This window comes from Electrophorus electricus, chromosome 1 (assembly GCF_041902795.1).
Source record: "Electrophorus electricus isolate QZ-2024a chromosome 1, ASM4190279v1, whole genome shotgun sequence".
Lineage (NCBI taxonomy): Eukaryota > Metazoa > Chordata > Actinopteri > Gymnotiformes > Gymnotidae > Electrophorus > Electrophorus electricus.
In genome coordinates this window covers 2,306,113-2,323,720 of record NC_137497.1, presented here as the reverse complement: position 1 = coordinate 2,323,720, position 17,608 = coordinate 2,306,113, and the positions used below count along the sequence as shown (strand labels likewise).

General features: G+C 38.1%; 2 protein-coding genes and 1 long non-coding RNA gene across 9 annotated transcripts in view; 2 read left to right on the top strand and 1 right to left on the bottom strand.

The window, feature by feature from the left end:
• The window catches only part of LOC118241348 (uncharacterized), a 114,424-nt gene extending 109,618 nt beyond the window's left edge, over positions 1 to 4,806 (bottom strand). Inside the window, exon 1 of one of the 4 annotated variants that reach the window (XM_081720936.1) lies at positions 4,727 to 4,806. The gene's annotated coding sequence lies outside the window, so the exon portion shown is untranslated. The remainder of the gene's footprint in view (positions 1 to 4,726) is intronic. The other 3 variants (XM_081721366.1, XM_081721838.1, XM_081722217.1) reach the window with 3 other exon arrangements.
• The window catches only part of LOC118241310 (uncharacterized), a 451,150-nt gene that overhangs the window by 334,307 nt on the left and 99,235 nt on the right, over positions 1 to 17,608 (top strand). The window lies entirely within an intron of this gene.
• On the top strand, positions 7,629 to 12,536 carry LOC145659279 (uncharacterized). 4 transcript variants are annotated; one of them, XR_014125338.1, is made up of 4 exons: positions 7,629 to 8,130; positions 8,436 to 8,727; positions 8,837 to 9,127; positions 11,312 to 12,536. It is a non-coding gene; the product is annotated as an uncharacterized LOC145659279 (long non-coding RNA). The 4 variants fall into 4 exon arrangements; XR_014125328.1 differs by lacking the exon at positions 7,629 to 8,130 and adding an exon at positions 8,140 to 8,251; XR_014125351.1 differs by lacking the exon at positions 7,629 to 8,130 and adding an exon at positions 8,140 to 8,251 and having other exon boundaries at positions 8,837 to 11,015.

Here is a 17,608-nt window from a genome sequence, read left to right as displayed (position 1 = left end):
ATATAAAAATACAGACACATAAAAAAGTTGTATGAAACATACATGTGGATGAGAACATAAAGCTCTCATATATGCGTCAAAGTTCCCTCAGGCCCTGGAGTGATACTCTGAGCACTCAAATACCGTAACAGACCGTATATATGTGCACATTATGTTGGAGTGATACTCTGAGCACTCAGATACCGTAACAGACCGTATATATGTGCACATTATGTTGGAGTGATACTCTGAGCACTCAGATACCGTAACAGACCGTATATATGTGCACATTATGTTGGAGTGATACGCTGAGCACTCAGATACCGTAACAGACCGTATATATGTGCACATTACGTTGGAGTGATGCTCTGAGCACTCAGATACCATAACACACCGTATATATGTGCATATTATGTTGGAGTGATACTCTGAGCACTCGGATACCGTAACAGACCGTATATATGTGCACATTATGTTGGAGTGATACTCTGAGCACTCAGATACCGTAACAGACCGTATATATGTGCACATTATGTTGGAGTGATGCTCTAAGCACTCAAATACCGTAACAGACCGTATATATGTGCACATTATGTTGGAGTGATACTCTGAGCACTCAGATACCGTAACAGACCGTATATATGTGCACATTATGTTGGAGTGATGCTCTGAGCACTCAAATACCGTAACAGACCGTATATATGTGCATATTCTGTTGGAGTGATACTCTGAGCACTCAGATACCGTAACAGACCGTATATATGTGCACATTATGTTGGAGTGATGCTCTGAGCACTCAAATACCGTAACAGACCGTATATATGTGCATATTCTGTTGGAGTGATACTCTGAGCACTCAGATACCGTAATAGACCGTATATATGTGCACATAATGTTGGCATGTTATTCTGACGCGTAATGGCCCAAATATGTGCACATTGGCCGTCAACTGCCAAAGCACCAAATATCACCATTTAGCAACTAGCTTAACCAGTATGTAACACACCCAATGACAAAGAAATTCAAATGTAATTTCATCATATTTACACTGAATTCTCAATTTAAATGTACTTGATTCAAAGCTTTTCACTGCATATGGCACATTAATCTATCGAGAACACATGTATTTATACTAGTGATGCATACAGTGTGTTAATCTGTGCATGATGGGAAGAGGAGCAACCGCATCATTTCTGACACACACACTCACACCAGAAACAACAAGTCCAGCATATAACGAAGCTGAGTGGTTAAGGTACTTGACTTGTAGTCGCAAGGTTGGTGGTTCAAGCCCCACCACTGCCAAGTTGCCACTGTTGGGTCCCTTAACAAGACCCTTAATCCTCAATTGCTTGAGTTGTACTCAGTCAGAATTGTAAAAGTGTTGGCTAAATGCCATAAATGTAATGGTCTACTCACTCACATTCCCCCACACAGATGGGTCTATATAGAACACTACACAGGGTACACATTAGTGAGACGAAAGATAGAATCTATCAATGCTAGTCTGTGAAATAGATCATTGTGACATTTCATCATGGAAACTATCTGCAACATAAAGTGGTGCAGTTGCATTGAAGTAAGACACTGTAGTGATGATTTATAGTTTCAGTTGTGTTATGCTGTGACTTTAATAATACACAACTCTATAACTATGTCCATGTTCCCATTTTGTCAATCAAAAACTACAGAGTGAAATTCTGTAATGCTTATTTCTTCAGCACAAGATTTGTTTATTCTGTTTCTTGTTGCATTAACATTCTGTCACTGTTATTTTGGGTTCAGCCAAAATAGTGATACTGAACCTGACAACATGTCTGTTATATGCTCTTAATCAATGGACACAAGTTGTTCACTACATTTACAGTACACTATAGGTGGTGGTATTTTTGTCCTTAATCAGTGTACATCAGTAGTTCACTACATTTACAGTACACTATAGGTGGTGGTATTTTTGTCCTTAATCAGTGTACATCAGTAGTTCACTACATTTACAGTACACTATAGGTGGTGGTATCTTTGTCCTTAATCAGTGTACATCAGTAGTTCACTACATTTACAGTACACTATAGGTGGTGGTAACTTTGTCCTTAATCAGTATACATCAGTAGTTCACTACATTTACAGTAAATTATAGGTAGAGGTATCTTTGTCCTTAATCAGTGTACATCAGTAGTTCACTACATTTACAGTACACTATAGGTGGTGGTATCTTTGTCCTTAATCAGTGTACATCAGTAGTTCACTACATTTACAGTACACTATAGGTGGTGGTAACTTTGTCCTTAATCAGTATACATCAGTAGTTCACTACATTTACAGTAAATTATAGGTAGAGGTATCTTTGCCCTTAATCAGTATACATCAGTAGTTCACTACATTTAAAGTACACTATAGGTCGTGGTGGGAAAAGTGAGGCTTTGTGAAACATTGAGATGTTCGAAGCAGTTGTGTTGAAAATAGTTTCAAGGTCTCAAAAGTGTAGTAAAGACTACTGTAGGGGACTGGGATGAATGGCACTGGTTGGATTTATAACTGTGCTCAACCTGGTCTGTTGGCCAGAACACAAGGTGTAATAACAGTTATGGGCTTTGATGTTACAGAACTGAAGTAGAGAATAGGATAATAATGCTAAGAGATCAAGCACATACAGATATTACTTTAAAAGTCAATGTTGCTTGTAAATGACAACCTGCACAATACACAGAAAAGCCTTTTACAGTCGATTGTAATGCCTATAGTGAGCTGAATATACAGTAACTGGTGCTTGGGTGCCATCTAGCGGCAAATCTCTAGAACTGACTCAGTGACTTGATAAACAGAAATGTAGTGACACAACTAACATTTAAACTACTGATTAAATCTCCCAAACTCAAGGACTGATACACAAAGAAAGTACATCTCCCATCTGATATGAAACACAGTATTACCAGAGGAGAAATGTGGTAAATGCTAAAATATTAAACTAAACCTATACAGAGAGCACAGGGACTAACGTGTCTGCTCTTTAATGATAACTCTAAACATCAACTAACACTGCCTTTTCCTAACAAAACACCAACATAAAAAGAAGATGCCTGACTTACATTTTATCAGTAACACAGAGTCTCTGGGTTTAACACAAACAGAGTTTTACTGTGTGGGTAACACTCAGCACTGCAATAAATGACCTCTAAACGCACGCAACCGTACAACCGACATCTTTAACCAATGACACAGAGTTTAACTGCATAATCCACTAATATCTTTAGCCAATGACACAATACTGAACAAATATAATATAAAGAAAAACAAAATTAAATAATATTCATCATAATTCATCCATCACGTCTGGGCCTGTTGAACAGAAACAATCTGACATGATCTCCACAGTTCCCACTTCTGCCAACATCTTGATCATTTTTTTCTGTAAAACAACAAAGTCTAAACTACTCTGCCTAGATATTATTCTGGTGGGTTATGCCAGGCTATAGATAAATATGATCAATAAATATTTCAGAGAAATTACATACAAAAACAACAAAAGATGCTTCTGTTTTCTGTCATTCTGTAAGGTATTTCAAATTCTCGGTATCTATTTAATGATCTTTCTGTGTGGACCATGTTTCATCTATTGCAGAATGAAGTGTTGTGAATGTAGATAATTATGATCATGGATAATGAAGATCAATAAAGTAAAATATCTCATTTATTATAATATTTAGATTTTAAAATGTTAGATGTTCTGCTGTTTGGGGGATTCTTCTCTTCCCACATTACCTCCTCAGTCTTGGAAAAGATTCATTCACAGTGAACACTTGTTGCTGGCATACACAGGTGTTTTTACCATTATATAAATGTGTGGATATACAGCACATCACTCCTGTCAGTAAACCAGAGGATCTCTCTACACACTTTCTATATATTAATGTCACTGTATCTATAACTACTGCTCACTGGATGTCTCTCACTAGCCTATCAGTCAATATGTCCTGTCAATAACCTTCTGTCTAGACAACACTGAATCTGTCTCTCAAATTCTCTGTTCTCACAAAACCCCTCAAAGTTGGGGTGTGTTTTCTTGACTTCTAAGCATTCATAGAGTGTGTGACTGAGACAGATGTGTGATCAGGTTTGTTTCAGACACTGTCAGTCAAAGCCAGGAGCAGCATGTACTGTATAACACCTGTAGAAACACAAGCTTAGGTCACCTGTGGTCACGTGACATGGCCGTTTTGAGCCACACTTCGGATCAGCGTTTCAAATCGCTGCGCTTCAGAAACTCGAAACAAGCGTAGAAACGTCAATGTCGACCGTCCCATCCTAACTACAGGTAACACTACAGCTAATGAACTATACAGGGAATCTGAACTGCCCACTGAGAATGTGGACAACACTACAAAATGACTGAAACTGAACAGAAACTAACTGTAAAAAACACACATCACAGCAGCGACTTTACATTTAGACCAGATGAGTTTTAACTGGGACCATTTGGAAAGATCACTGACTAACTACGACTTAAAATTCTGATTTACAATAACTGACCACATATATCTGACCCCGTTAAATTATTTTAAATATAACTGCACAATCGTGCTGCGCGTTCGCCATTTTAGATACGTAGCGTTAACTTCACCAGGACTTTAATCTTTACATTTAATCCACTTTTGGGTGAACCTACGATTTAAACACAGAACTACGTACTTACAAAACACGTTGTTTAAACTGCACCGACATCGCATTTTAAGAAACAGAATGAACTTACCGTGAAATAATTTAAACGCGCGTATCTCCAATCCGCCCAACTAATGGCGACAGTTCAGAAAATACTTTCGTTTTCTAGAGAAGGGAGAGACTACAGGAACTCCAGCGGGTAAGTAGAGGGCGGAGCACATGTCAATCACTTTCAACTGAAGCCAATTACACAACCGATTTATGACTCAGTCATTTTTATTAACCAATCAGCAGCCAAAGTTACCTGTCCGTCATTTTTCTGCAGCCAATCATAGACATACAGTCTATACAGCCAATGGAGTCACAGTCCCTCCTACACGGACTTGTTTTGCGGCTGCGCTGAGAGTAAATCTCCACTATGTCGCATTAGTTACCTCCATATAACATTAATACAGAATACTCTACAATATAAGACAAATGTAGAGTTCTAAATAAGCAGATTATTTTGTATATTAAAAAGAGAACACATAGAACAGAACACAGAACAGAACACAGAACACATAGAACACATAGAACAGAACACAGAACACATAGAACACAGAACACATAGAACACTTACAACACACAGAAAACAGAGCATAGAACACATAACACATAGAACACATAGAACACATAGAACACAGAACACATAGAACACAGTCTAACAGTAGTAGAACAGCAGTAAATCTGTATTTGCGTTGCTTTAAATGCCCTGCAGAGGAGATAAAGATACAAGACAACAGTAAGAATAAATAACAGTATATATAAATAACTACTCAGTCATGATATTATGACAAAATTAAATTTGTCAATTTCTTTTGAAAAAGGAAAACTGTCAGTGCCTACGAAGTTCATTTTTTGATTCTACAGATAGCGACCCTCAAATACAGATCCCTGACTACCTGAGAGTCGTTCCAAAAAGGTTGTGGGTTGAACACGAGGCTCAAGTGAGCTTTATAAACTGAACCATATCAGGCTAAATTATTAACAGCAGCTAGTGTGCTTCAAGCAATGTCCTCTTTCTAGTGAAAAGGAAGCAGACATTGTAGCTGTTATGAATTCACTGAAACAGCAAGGTGTGAATACACTTGTTAATCTCCTGCCACTCATAGCCCTTTTACTGTTGTTGATTTACGTTCAGCCTTTTTCTGCATCCCTGTGCATAAGAACACAACATATTTTTGCTTTCACTTTTAAAGGAAAACAATATTCCTGGACTCGGTTGCTGCAGGGTTTTCTGGATCCTCCTGCTGTCTTTTTGAAATTTTGCGCCGTTCTCAACACCGTGGGTCAGAAGGAAACCAGGTCCAGAGATTAGTGGTAACATGGACACAATTGTTTCGGTTTTACACTGATTCAGTTTTTAATCCTTCAACACCTCTACTGATATAGTTAATCATAATAATAATTATATATATATATATATATATATATATATATATATATATATATATATATATATATATATATATATATATATATATATATGTAAATCCCTTTTTAACTACCCCCCTTTGTCATGGTTGGTCATCAGTAGGAGGGACACGCCCATTCCTGCTAGGGATCACACCACACACCTGCCCTGCTCTAAATCACCTATTAATTGTCTTCTTCCTTATTTCCCTTCACCCCTATTTAAACCCAAGACAGAACTGCACATTAGTAGAGAACTTGCTTGGGACACAACAGTTCCTTGAGAGAGCTAGACGTGTTTTTTTTGGTTTTTGTCAGTGCTTTCAGTCTTTACTTTCTATGTACACTAAAGAGCATTTCCTCACAACCTCGCCTCTCACTTCCTTTGTGCCACCCACGTCACACCCTTCACTATTACATACACACATATGCATACTCACTCTCTCCCTCTCACACACACACACACACATCTGTCCAGTGGAAGTTTATGGCATAGGGGAAAGTGTATGGGTAGGTGTGTGTGAGAGGATGTGTTTTGAGGATGTGATTGGCTGTGTGTAAGTAAATCAGGCTGTTCCTCAAAAATGCATAAGTTTATGTAAAGATTTAGGTTGTGCTGCTTCTCTCAACCAACCGTTTGACCTTTTAAGCACTTTATTTCTGCCTTGAACCTAAACTATTTACACAGCTATTACAGACAGGTGGATCAGTCATATCTGATACCATACTATATGGGATCAGTACAGAGTTGACAAGACAAATTAAACTGAAATCGTACTATCATAACATGCCTGTGACAGTGCAGTTAGCAAAAAGCTGTTTTATTACATACACACCTACAGGCTGTCTGATTCCATACTGTACAGAAGTTTTATGCTTGCAATTTATCAGTGATGAAAGTGTTAGTCTGGAAAAAAGGTGAAAAATTAAAGCCAGCCTTAACCTCATTGGTGTGATCATTTGTGTGTTGTGATTGGCTAGTCATCATTTTGTTTCCTGTTTACATTAGTTGGTCCATTTCTTCTTCCTTTCTCTTTGTCATGAATGTGTTTTATTTGGAGTATGTGATGTGCTTTGATATGAATTTGTAACAGTTTTAGGAAGACTGACGTCGCTGCTGTTGTAAACCAGACAGCTCCACAACCTTGATCTCTGACTTATGTCCTTTGTTCTGATGTGTGGGTGTATCCGTGTTGCTCAATTCACCATGTGGTTTGCTTGCTCATATTTAAGATTTTAGATGCCTCTATCCTTTCTTGAATAACAATTCATAATTTGATAAGAGTTTGATGTGTGTATTTTATAGAGCTTCAAGTAGTGCTATATAGTGACATTTAACAGGATATTGCCATCCCATTACTCCAAATTCCCACAGTAAAAATAACTTAGTCATTCTAAAAGTAACTACATAAGAGAGTGTATTGCAAGAATTTAGTGGATTATTTGATAATTTGATCTGTTTATTTTATAAAGATTCAATATGTGCAAAGAGACATTTTACACAAGCTTGCCATCTCAATACTCTACATTCCTGCAGTAAAAACACTGCAATGTCATATTTTGAATATGTTGCAAAGTGTTTTCCAAGAATATCACAGAGTGAATTGATCATTTGACTTGATCATTTTAAAATATACTATAGTGAACTGATCAGCTATTTGCACAATATTGCTCTATATTTTATCCACCTTTCCACATTAGGAAATCTTATGAGTAGCTAAGAAAGTGATCCTTATAAATGTAGTGGATTTAACAGAAAAAAATGGAAGGTTTGAATTTCCAAAAAATAAGACTTTTCTCTTCTACATATGCTTTAACACACACTTCCTTTAGGTGCATTAGACCCAAGATATGTTTAATTAAGCTGAAGAACATGTTTATTTTAGATTTTCATTGTGTGAACTAAAGGAGTGAGAAACTTCCTCTACAGATGATGACAAGATGGAGGTTCGTGCCAAGCCTGCAGTGCAGACTCACCGGAAACCTGCTGAAACTTGTGACTTGTGGTTCCTGTTTCTGCTTTTCTGCTCCGTTCCACAGCGGGTTTGTGGTCTTGAATCTAATACAGTAATGTCACTCTATAGATTTCCTTACGCAGAGAGCAGTTTGACACCAGAGTGTTGACTAGCTGATATGTTTACAAATAAATAAACCCACCAAAGTGGTGAGTAACTGATATGTTTACAAATAAATAAACCCAACAGAGTGGTGAGTAGCTAATATGTTTACGAATCGCAATTGGCTTGCGATTTGGTCAGCTAATGCTAGCTAACCTACGGGCTACTCTGAACACTGATGTCTGATTTATTGAATGCCTTTTTAAACTCCACTTTCTTAATCTTTTTCAGTTCCTGTATCGACCTTCTCTTCAGTAAAGGGGAACCTTTATGATGATGCTACTCTCCCCTGCACTCAGATGTGTTCTGGTCTGGTCACATGGACTGTGTTCGATAAACAACTTGACATTCTGGATCAGTGTAACCAGACATTCTGTCAGTCAAAGGAGGGATTTTACATGTCATATGATCAGTACCTGAAGGAAGCTCCTCAGCATCACTGATGTTGATTACACTAAGAGGAACCGGTACACCTGTGAGTGTGATGGTGTAGACATCTGTGATATGGGTCTATGGATAGAGGGTAAGGGTTTGTTCTCTCAGTCTTTGCTAACGAACCCTTAATGATTTAGTTTTAATAGTATGTATTACATTTGAACCCCTTTAAAGTTACTGATGGTTTTTCTTTTCAGCATTGAGTTCTTCAGTTCAGATCAAGCCCATTGAAAATCTGGTGCTGGATTTGCCCATATCAGAGTCAGTGGAGATTATTTCTAACAGCACAGGTGCAGCTGCTCTCTCTAGTGGACAAATCTGCACAGTGGATGGACACCCACTGAAGTGTGAACCTGAATACACTCAGAGAGCGTCGCTCATCTCTGCTGTTGAGCTGAGAGGAACCGCACCATCTGATAGTGGAGTTTACATCATCAGAGACACTAAGAATGAAGAGATTATTCAAACATAAACAGTTACTGTGGAAGGTAAGTGTAGTTATTGTGATTTTAATGTTGTCTAGAATTACTTTATGTTGGGGAGAAGGGTGTGTGTAGTGTCAGTAACTTTTTATGCACATCTGTGGTTCAGTATTAGTTTGACTATAAATGCCAGGATCATGCAAACAGTGTGGACTGAGTGTAATAGTTTGAGGTCTTGGTCTTAATTGAGGTGCTGGTTATCGAAGTATATCCCCACTAAAGCATGTGATGTTCACTGGACTCTTTGAGGTGGATTCTCAGATGGACACTCTTAGATCCAGCCATTGATGTTTTACGGCACTTTGTGTGATGCCTGCTTACTGATACCAAAACAATTATGAGTGATTGAGTGATGAGTGAGAAAAATTCAAGTGTCTGTATTTTAAGGTGTAGGGTTGTTTGTGTTTGTTTATGTTGGAGCCTGTGGCTCCTCCTCTTCTTGATGCTCCTCCCCCTCCACCTGATCAAGTATTCTGTCCTGTGCTGTACTGCTGTGTTGTGTCTTGACTGTCTGTCTCATTCTACCCTGTGCATAAGGGGAAGCCTGGGAAGAAGCAACAGACAGAGATTCATCTCCACTGTTGCTGTAGCTAGTTTTGTTAGTTCAGTGAGCGTTGTTTGCTGATTGTTGTGTTTTTGGTCCTCTGCTGGATAAATCATTCTGACTTGTTGCTTTTCTGGGCATGTTTGCTGTTGTACATTCTGTGTATGGAGTATTATAGTAGTCCTGTGTGAATTGTTGTTGGGAAATAGGGAGTTTGTCGCCTTTTTTATTTGCTCCGTTCTTTACTTGTGTTTATTCATTTTTGTTAGTTAGGGAGGGTTATTGTACTTAATTTGGTTTGTGTTCCATTGGGACAGTTGGTTCTTTTGTGAAGCAGGGCTTGGTGTTTGGCAAGTTTGCCTCTCAGCCTTTGAGTCTCTTTCTGGGTGGAGTTTCCATGTTCTCCCTGTGACTGCATAGGGTTCCTCTGGGTTCCTCCCAAAAACATGGAGGTTAGGTTGACTGATCCTCTAAAACTGTCCTCTATCAAGATAGGTGTGTGTGCACGTGTGTGTGTTGTGTATTAGCAGGGACAAGGCGAGAGGCAGAACATAGATGCAGGAGGTTATTTATCAAATAATAAATGAGGGAACACAATAGAGACAAAATAAACAGACACAGAAAACACTGAGGCATAGTGATAAATGAACTAGACAAATGAAAGAGCAAGGGCGCCAACAGAGATAGCATGAGCAAATGGAACAAACCAAACTTACCGCAATAACCAACAACATGGGAGACAAAACACATTTCTTAAATAACCAAAACAATTAAGTACTAACCCGACACAGGTGAACATAAGAACAGGGAAAACCAAAACAAGGACTGGAACTGAGGAACAGACGAGGGGTGGAGAAAACAAAACCAAGCATCGGAACAAGGAAGTAAAGGATAACAGACACGACAGGGAAACTATGGAAACAGGGATGTCAGGAGGGTGGCCAATCATTACAGTGTGTGTATGTTCAGCTATGGTTGGTGGTCTGTCCTGGTCTTAACCTCCTCCCCTTCCTCTGCACTGGTGCACTCCCCCAGGGGGCTGTGGTTTCTGATAGAGAGAACACTGTAAATTGGCTTATGCATCTCATCTGTCTGTGTGTGATTTGAGTGTAAAAGCTGATTTCTGTCTGTAAAGTGTCCTTGGGTTTGAGAAAGGTGCTAAATAAATGTAGCCGACTAATAATAATAATTTTTATTTCTAGTGTGGCTTATGTGTTTTTTTTAGTTTGGCCTTGTCTGATCCTGAAGCTCAATCCCTGTACATCCGACCCTCAATAAATCAACAAACACTTCACCCTCAGTATCACTGTTCAAGTATCTCAGTGCTGTAGCACCTGAAGCCCAGACCAGGTGATAACACAGGGAAGGGCAAGGCACCCCATACGCCATCATAAATGTAATCCCATAATCCATTATAATCCTGTTTTTAGAGGGGAACAAGGAGAGGAGTTGTAATAATGTAGTTCATGTAGTTCTCAATAACTGAATTATAACTCCAGACTGTTGAAGAATGGCATCTTGTCATCTTAACAAACTCTGGTAGTGTGATTTGTTTAAAAAAACAATCAGTAAACTCACGCATGGATAAGCTTTATTGTGTAATGAAGGGTCGTTTCTGACTATTTTTTTCTGTGTGTGTGTTGCAGAAGTCCAGCTGTATCAGAGCTCCACAGTGACGGTGTTGATGGTGCTCCTGGCTCTGATGGGGGCGGAGCTTGTGGCAGCAGGGCTGGTGATTGTGCAGCTGAGGGAAAAAATCAGAAGTGAATGGAGACCGTAACCATGACAACAGACGAGTTAATATGAATGGACTAAACCACTCAGATGAAGAGCAGAGGTGATCTCCCAGTAATAACCATGAGGAAGTCTGAGAGATGATAAATGATTTGGCTCTCTTGTATACACACACACACACAAATGTGCCCACAGTGCCTTTCTGTGTACCATTCAGGGGTCAGAGATCAGTGTATGTTCGATCATACCTGATCAGAGTTTTATGACGTTAGCACTCCTGAACTAACCTGGTAGAGCAGGTACAGTAACATACATCTCCAGAATCATGGTCTGATCCTCAGAGAGCACACATAATGTCATACTGATTAATATGTATCAATCACTATAAGACCATCTGCCCAGTACTGTAAATGTAATGGAAAGATGTTTATGTAAAAATGTAATATAAAGATGTTTATGTAAATATTACTATGAGATCCTGTGATCTAATTTAATGCTCATGTAAATACTTTTGTGTCAAGTCATGGAAAAACAGGCAGTTTTGCCTGTAGCATCTTTAAATTTTCCTTGCCAATTATCCACATCTTTTATTAAAGAGTTTCAAGGACCAGTATCAAAATAAAATGGTTGCAATGGGAGGATGGAGGGATTAATGAAAGGAGAGGAGAGAAGGAGAAGGAGTTCACAGACGAGTGCTGTTGGTGTAATATGCAGTTTGGAGCTTGAGGTCCACTGATGGGTCTCTTTGCCAAGCCTGGTGGCTGTAGCCTTCAAATTCAGGAAGATAAAATGTCGTCAGTACAAAATCTTCTGCTAGGAGTTGCTGAATGTTTATCTTTAAAAATTACAAATTTTATTTTTCATTCTTCTGTCAGCACTACTCTGAGCCAAAGATGTTTTAAACTTTGCTCATGAATATTAATGAGGTATTTATGCTCTGTGCCTCTGTAAAGCCAACCTCTTTCCTTGCAGTGCCTTATGGGTAAAAACCGGCCATGCGTTTTATTTATTTATTTATTTTTTAATCTCTGACATATAATGTAATGCTGTTTATTTTTAAATACAAGAAGAAATCATATTTTATGGCACTTCTTTTGTTTAAATGTATTACTGTATTTTGATACCTGATGCATTGTTACCAAAATATAATCTTTTAAATACATCTATGGTCTGTTTTTCTCTAACTTTCCCATTTGAAACTGCTGATTACAGTCTGATTTGATATTTTTGATATTTTGAATAAGTAAATGTTAACATAGCATTACTGCTAATAAGCTTGAACACAATGTATTGCAACAACAGACTCAAAATGAATACTTTAATGATGATTGAGGTATTTTAAGTGTTTGATCATTTGGGGGTGTCTATGGAAATGATACATGTAAAATAAATGTTATTTCTTAACAAATATTAGCAAGTAAAAACAACACACTAAAAAAAAAAAAACATTTTGATCAGCGGATTTATGTTAAAGGACCAACTAGATAAAAGTGTAATTTTGCTCCAAGTATTGATTTAAAACTCAATGATAGTATTTCAAATGCAAAGAACTGAGAAAAGTTTCTCAGATTATGGCTGAGAAAACAAGATGAAGTCTATAAGAAACAAGGTGTAAAACAGGAGAGACCTGAGATTTTGTGGAGTCATACAATGATACACATCACTCAGATCACATGACCAACCCTACACACACATTCAGTAGCAATGTTACACATCACTCACATCATATGACCAACCCTACACACACACATTCAGTAACAGTGTTAGACATCACTCACAGCTCATGACCAACCCTACACACACATTCAGTAACAGTGTCACATCACTCACATCACATGATCAACCCTACACACTCATTCAGTAACAGTGTTACACATCTTGAACATGGCCCAATATAGAGTGGTCCCAGAGTGGGGGAGCCCACCCACAAACCCCACTGGCGAGTCCTGGCTGTAACGTCCAGAGTCTGGTTGTTGCCCTTAACCATGACCATGATAACCATTAACCATTAACCATTAACCATGACCATGGCAACCATTAACCATTAACCATGACCATGATAACCATTAACCTTTAACCATTAACTATGACCATGATAACCATTAACCATTAACGATGATAGCCATTAACCATTAACCATGACCATGATAACCATTAACCATTAACTATTAACCATGACCATGATAACACATCCAGGGCAGGGATGACCATGAGCATGATGACTATTAACCATTACCATGATGACCATTAACCATTAATCATGACACATCCAGGGCAGGGGTGTGCCAGCCGTGGTGAGCACACGATGCAGCGCCCATGATGCTGCACACCCCAGACACCCCGTCACCCACCGGAAGAAAACCTGTCAGTGAGACTGATCTAAGAAAAGCAAACAGATCCTGAAAATTACAAACCAACCCACTGTCCCCTGTTCTAACCACTAATCTTTTTAAATTTATAATGTTACAATTTTTAGTAGTCGAATCTTCCAAAATTAAAAACAATTGTAAACAATCTATTTATATGTGTGATTTTAATTAAGAAGAGCAGAGAGTCTCAGTCCCTTATTACATTAATATTACAGAAAGATAATGACCCTGATGATTATAGGCCAATCTCCTTAATACCTCTTGATGTTAGAATACTGTCCAAGATTTTGGCAAACAGATTAAACAGAGCAATTTTGTCATTGATCCATAAGGACCAGGTCCGTTTTATTCTAAACAGAAATTCCTCTGATAATATTAGGTGTGTCATTACTATAATGTCAGCAGTATCTGATACCAGTATTTCTGTTGCTGTGATCTCTTTTAATACTTTAGAATGTTTATTTACATTTACGGAAGAGATTAAATCAACAAATCTCACATTATTGATTATTTAGAGCTTTCTGAACAGTCTGATATTGGCATAACATGTCCAGCGGGAAAGATAAAAAGTTCTTGCATCAGGAAATTCCACTTTTGCTCAGACACACTGCATTCCCCCTCATCACTGTAAACCTGCTGTTCAGACACACTGCATTCCCTCTCATCACTGTAAACCTGCTGTTCAGACACACTGCCTTCCTCCTCATCACTGTAAACCTGCTGTTCAGACACACTGCATTCCCTCTCATCACTGTAAACCTGCTGTTCAGACACACTGCATTCCCTCTCATCACTGTAAACCTGCAGTTCAGACACACTGCATTTCTCCTCATCAAAAATGTGTATATAGTAAACATGCATTTCATGAAGTCAACCGAATCCAGTCTCAGTCCGCCACCTAGTGGTCTCCTTGCTCTATGATAACAGATTCAAGACATGTGCTAATTGGCTATCCCATCATGAGCTGAAGCAGGTGCATTATGAAAGTGAAAGTGCTTTGGAAAGCAAAGGGGAGGACAGTCTCCATGACTACATGTCCAACATGAGAGATTAGAAGGGGCTTCACTGGTACAAGACCACCTACTGAGAGAAACTTTCAGTTGACTCTTATTTATTTGTCCATCAAATCTCAACTTATCATCATTTGACCCCAATCCTCTTCTGTAAAGGTTGATATTCTATCATTTGACCCACAAGCTTGATAATAACTGCACAGTCTCAAAACAGAATTTTTTTTCTACATGAGCACAATTAATGATTCCATAAGTCAAGTCAAGTTTGTCATTTGTATAAACATACAGGACATTAATGCACTGAAGTGTTTGTGGTGAGGCTCAGGTGACTCCTCTGCAGCAGTATTGACATTTATACATGTAAATAATCACAAGATGACAATAATACACTAAATATAAACAGAATATACAGAATATACAACAGCAGAGTAGACAAAATAATGTGACTTCAGGAGTCGACAAAATAAACAAGGTGACTATTGAATATATTAGCCAAGGGTAATCTGTAGATAAACTACACACTGTATATTAATAGTGACTATGTGGAAATGTTCAAGTAGTAGTGTGCTAAAATATATTAATAGTAGTAGTGATAAAGTGCCACAGTGAACTGATACTGGGAAAGACTAACTGTTTCACATCCTGTTTAAGAGCCTGATAGCCAGAGGATAGAAACTGTTTATCAGCTGGTTTGTTCTGCATGTGTGCTGCGGACCCTCCTGCTGGATGGCAGCCCGGTGAACAGGCTGTGTGCTGCATGGTTACTGTCTAGCTGGATCTTAATGAACTAATCATGAACTAATGAGTTAGTGTTATTCACCATGAATTAATATATTAGTAATCATTTATCATGGTTACTGTCTAGCTTGATCTTAATGAACTAATCATGAACTAATGAGTTAGTGTTATTCACCATGAATTAATATATTAGTAATCATTTATCATGGTTACTGTCTAGCTGGATCTTAATGAACTAATCATGAACTAATGAGTTAGTGTTATTCACCATGCATTAATATATTAGTAATCATTTATAAGATGTATCTAAGCTCTCACTTCATAATTATCTGATCATGAATAGATGAGAAAGTCAGATGTTATGCTTAATTGGGTATTTAAGTGTTATGCTTAATTAGATAATGAATTGTGCCATTGCACACGTGCAGGAACAATGGAACTGCATTTAGTTAAAGTAAATGTTCAGAATGTTGTTAGGTTACTGTGTGTAGGGTTTGGAGTTGGGGCTCCAGGAGCTTTAGGTGGCAGGTCATATTTCCTAGAATAACCAGAGATGTTTCCTCACCTCTTGCCTTCTTTAAATGTGTTTTACAATAAAAGCCTCTTTGTGGGAACTGTCTTTGAGGACATGTCCTGCTGTAATAGTCACAGTCTACATGTGTTTTTGAGGACGTGTCCTGCTATAATATTCACAGTCTATTAATATTCACCGTTGTGTTAGTCTGTGTTGTGTGAAGAGCTGTGTATGTTGTGTTAGTCTATGTTGTGTGAAGAGCTGTGTTTGTTGTGTTACCCTGTGTTGTGTGAAGAGCTGTGTTGTGTTAGTCTGCATTGTATGAAGAGCTGTGTGCGTTGTGTTAGTCTGTGTTGTGTGAAGAGCTGTGTATGTTGTGTTAGTCTATGTTGTGTGAAGAGCTGTGTTTGTTGTGTTACCCTGTGTTGTGTGAAGAGCTGTGTTGTGTTAGTCTGCATTGTATGAAGAGCTGTGTGCGTTGTGTTAGTCTGTGTTATGTGAAGAGATGTGTGTGTTGTGTTAGTCTGTGTTGTGTGAAGAGCTGTGTGTTATGTTAATTTATGTTGTGTGAAGAGCTGTGTGTTGTTGTGTTAGTCTGTGTTATATGAAGAGCTGTGTGTGTTGTGTTAGTCTGCGTTGTGTGAAGAGCTGTGTGTGTGTTAGTCTGTGTTGTGTGAAGAGCTGTGTGTGTTAGTCTGTGTTGTGTGAAGAGCAGTGATGCAGCTGACGTGCTGTGATGTCTTAGGGTTAATATGATGAATGTGAACCTTGATGGCAAAGTTATAGGTTCGTTCATTATGTAACAATGTAATATTGAATATAGTCTGATAATGTGCTCTCAGTGTACTAACTAGAGTAAGTGAGTTATAGGTTAGTTCATTATGTAACATAATGTAATATTGAATATAGTCTGATAATGTGCTCTCAGTGTACTAACTAGAGAAGTGAGTTATAGGTTAGTTCATTATGTAACATAATGTAATATTGAATATAGGCTGATAATGTACTCTCAGTGTACTAACTAGAGAAGTGAGTTATAGGTTAGTTCATTATGTAACATAATGTAATATTGAATATAGTCTGATAATGTGCTCTCAGTGTACTAACTAGATTAAGATCTCAAAGTGCTTATAAAAGTGAAAACAGAATTATTTTGAATTAATAAATCATATTCAATCATTTAATCAAAGCTGTGTTTAAAGAGAAATGTTTCCTGCACTTATTTTTAGTTTGAATAAAATTGTTGTAAGTTTCCGTTTCAATTTAGTTTTTCAAATGCAACGTTCATTTTCAAATTAATGAAACTATTGCTGCAGATTTGGTTCCACAGATAGCAAGAGAGAGTAAGATGTATGTATGTATTTATATGTGTGTATAATACAGCTAGGGCAGGTGGGCTCACTCGGGTCAGGCACGGATCCTTGTTCGGCTTCCAAAATTTATGGGCGAGATATGGAGCTAAGAAGATTTCAGGTGAAAAATCAGATAAGGAATGAACGCTTTAGACTGCATGTGATCACACGGCAAATTTTGAAATGAATGCTCACTACAGTCTGTACGCTGGACTACACAATG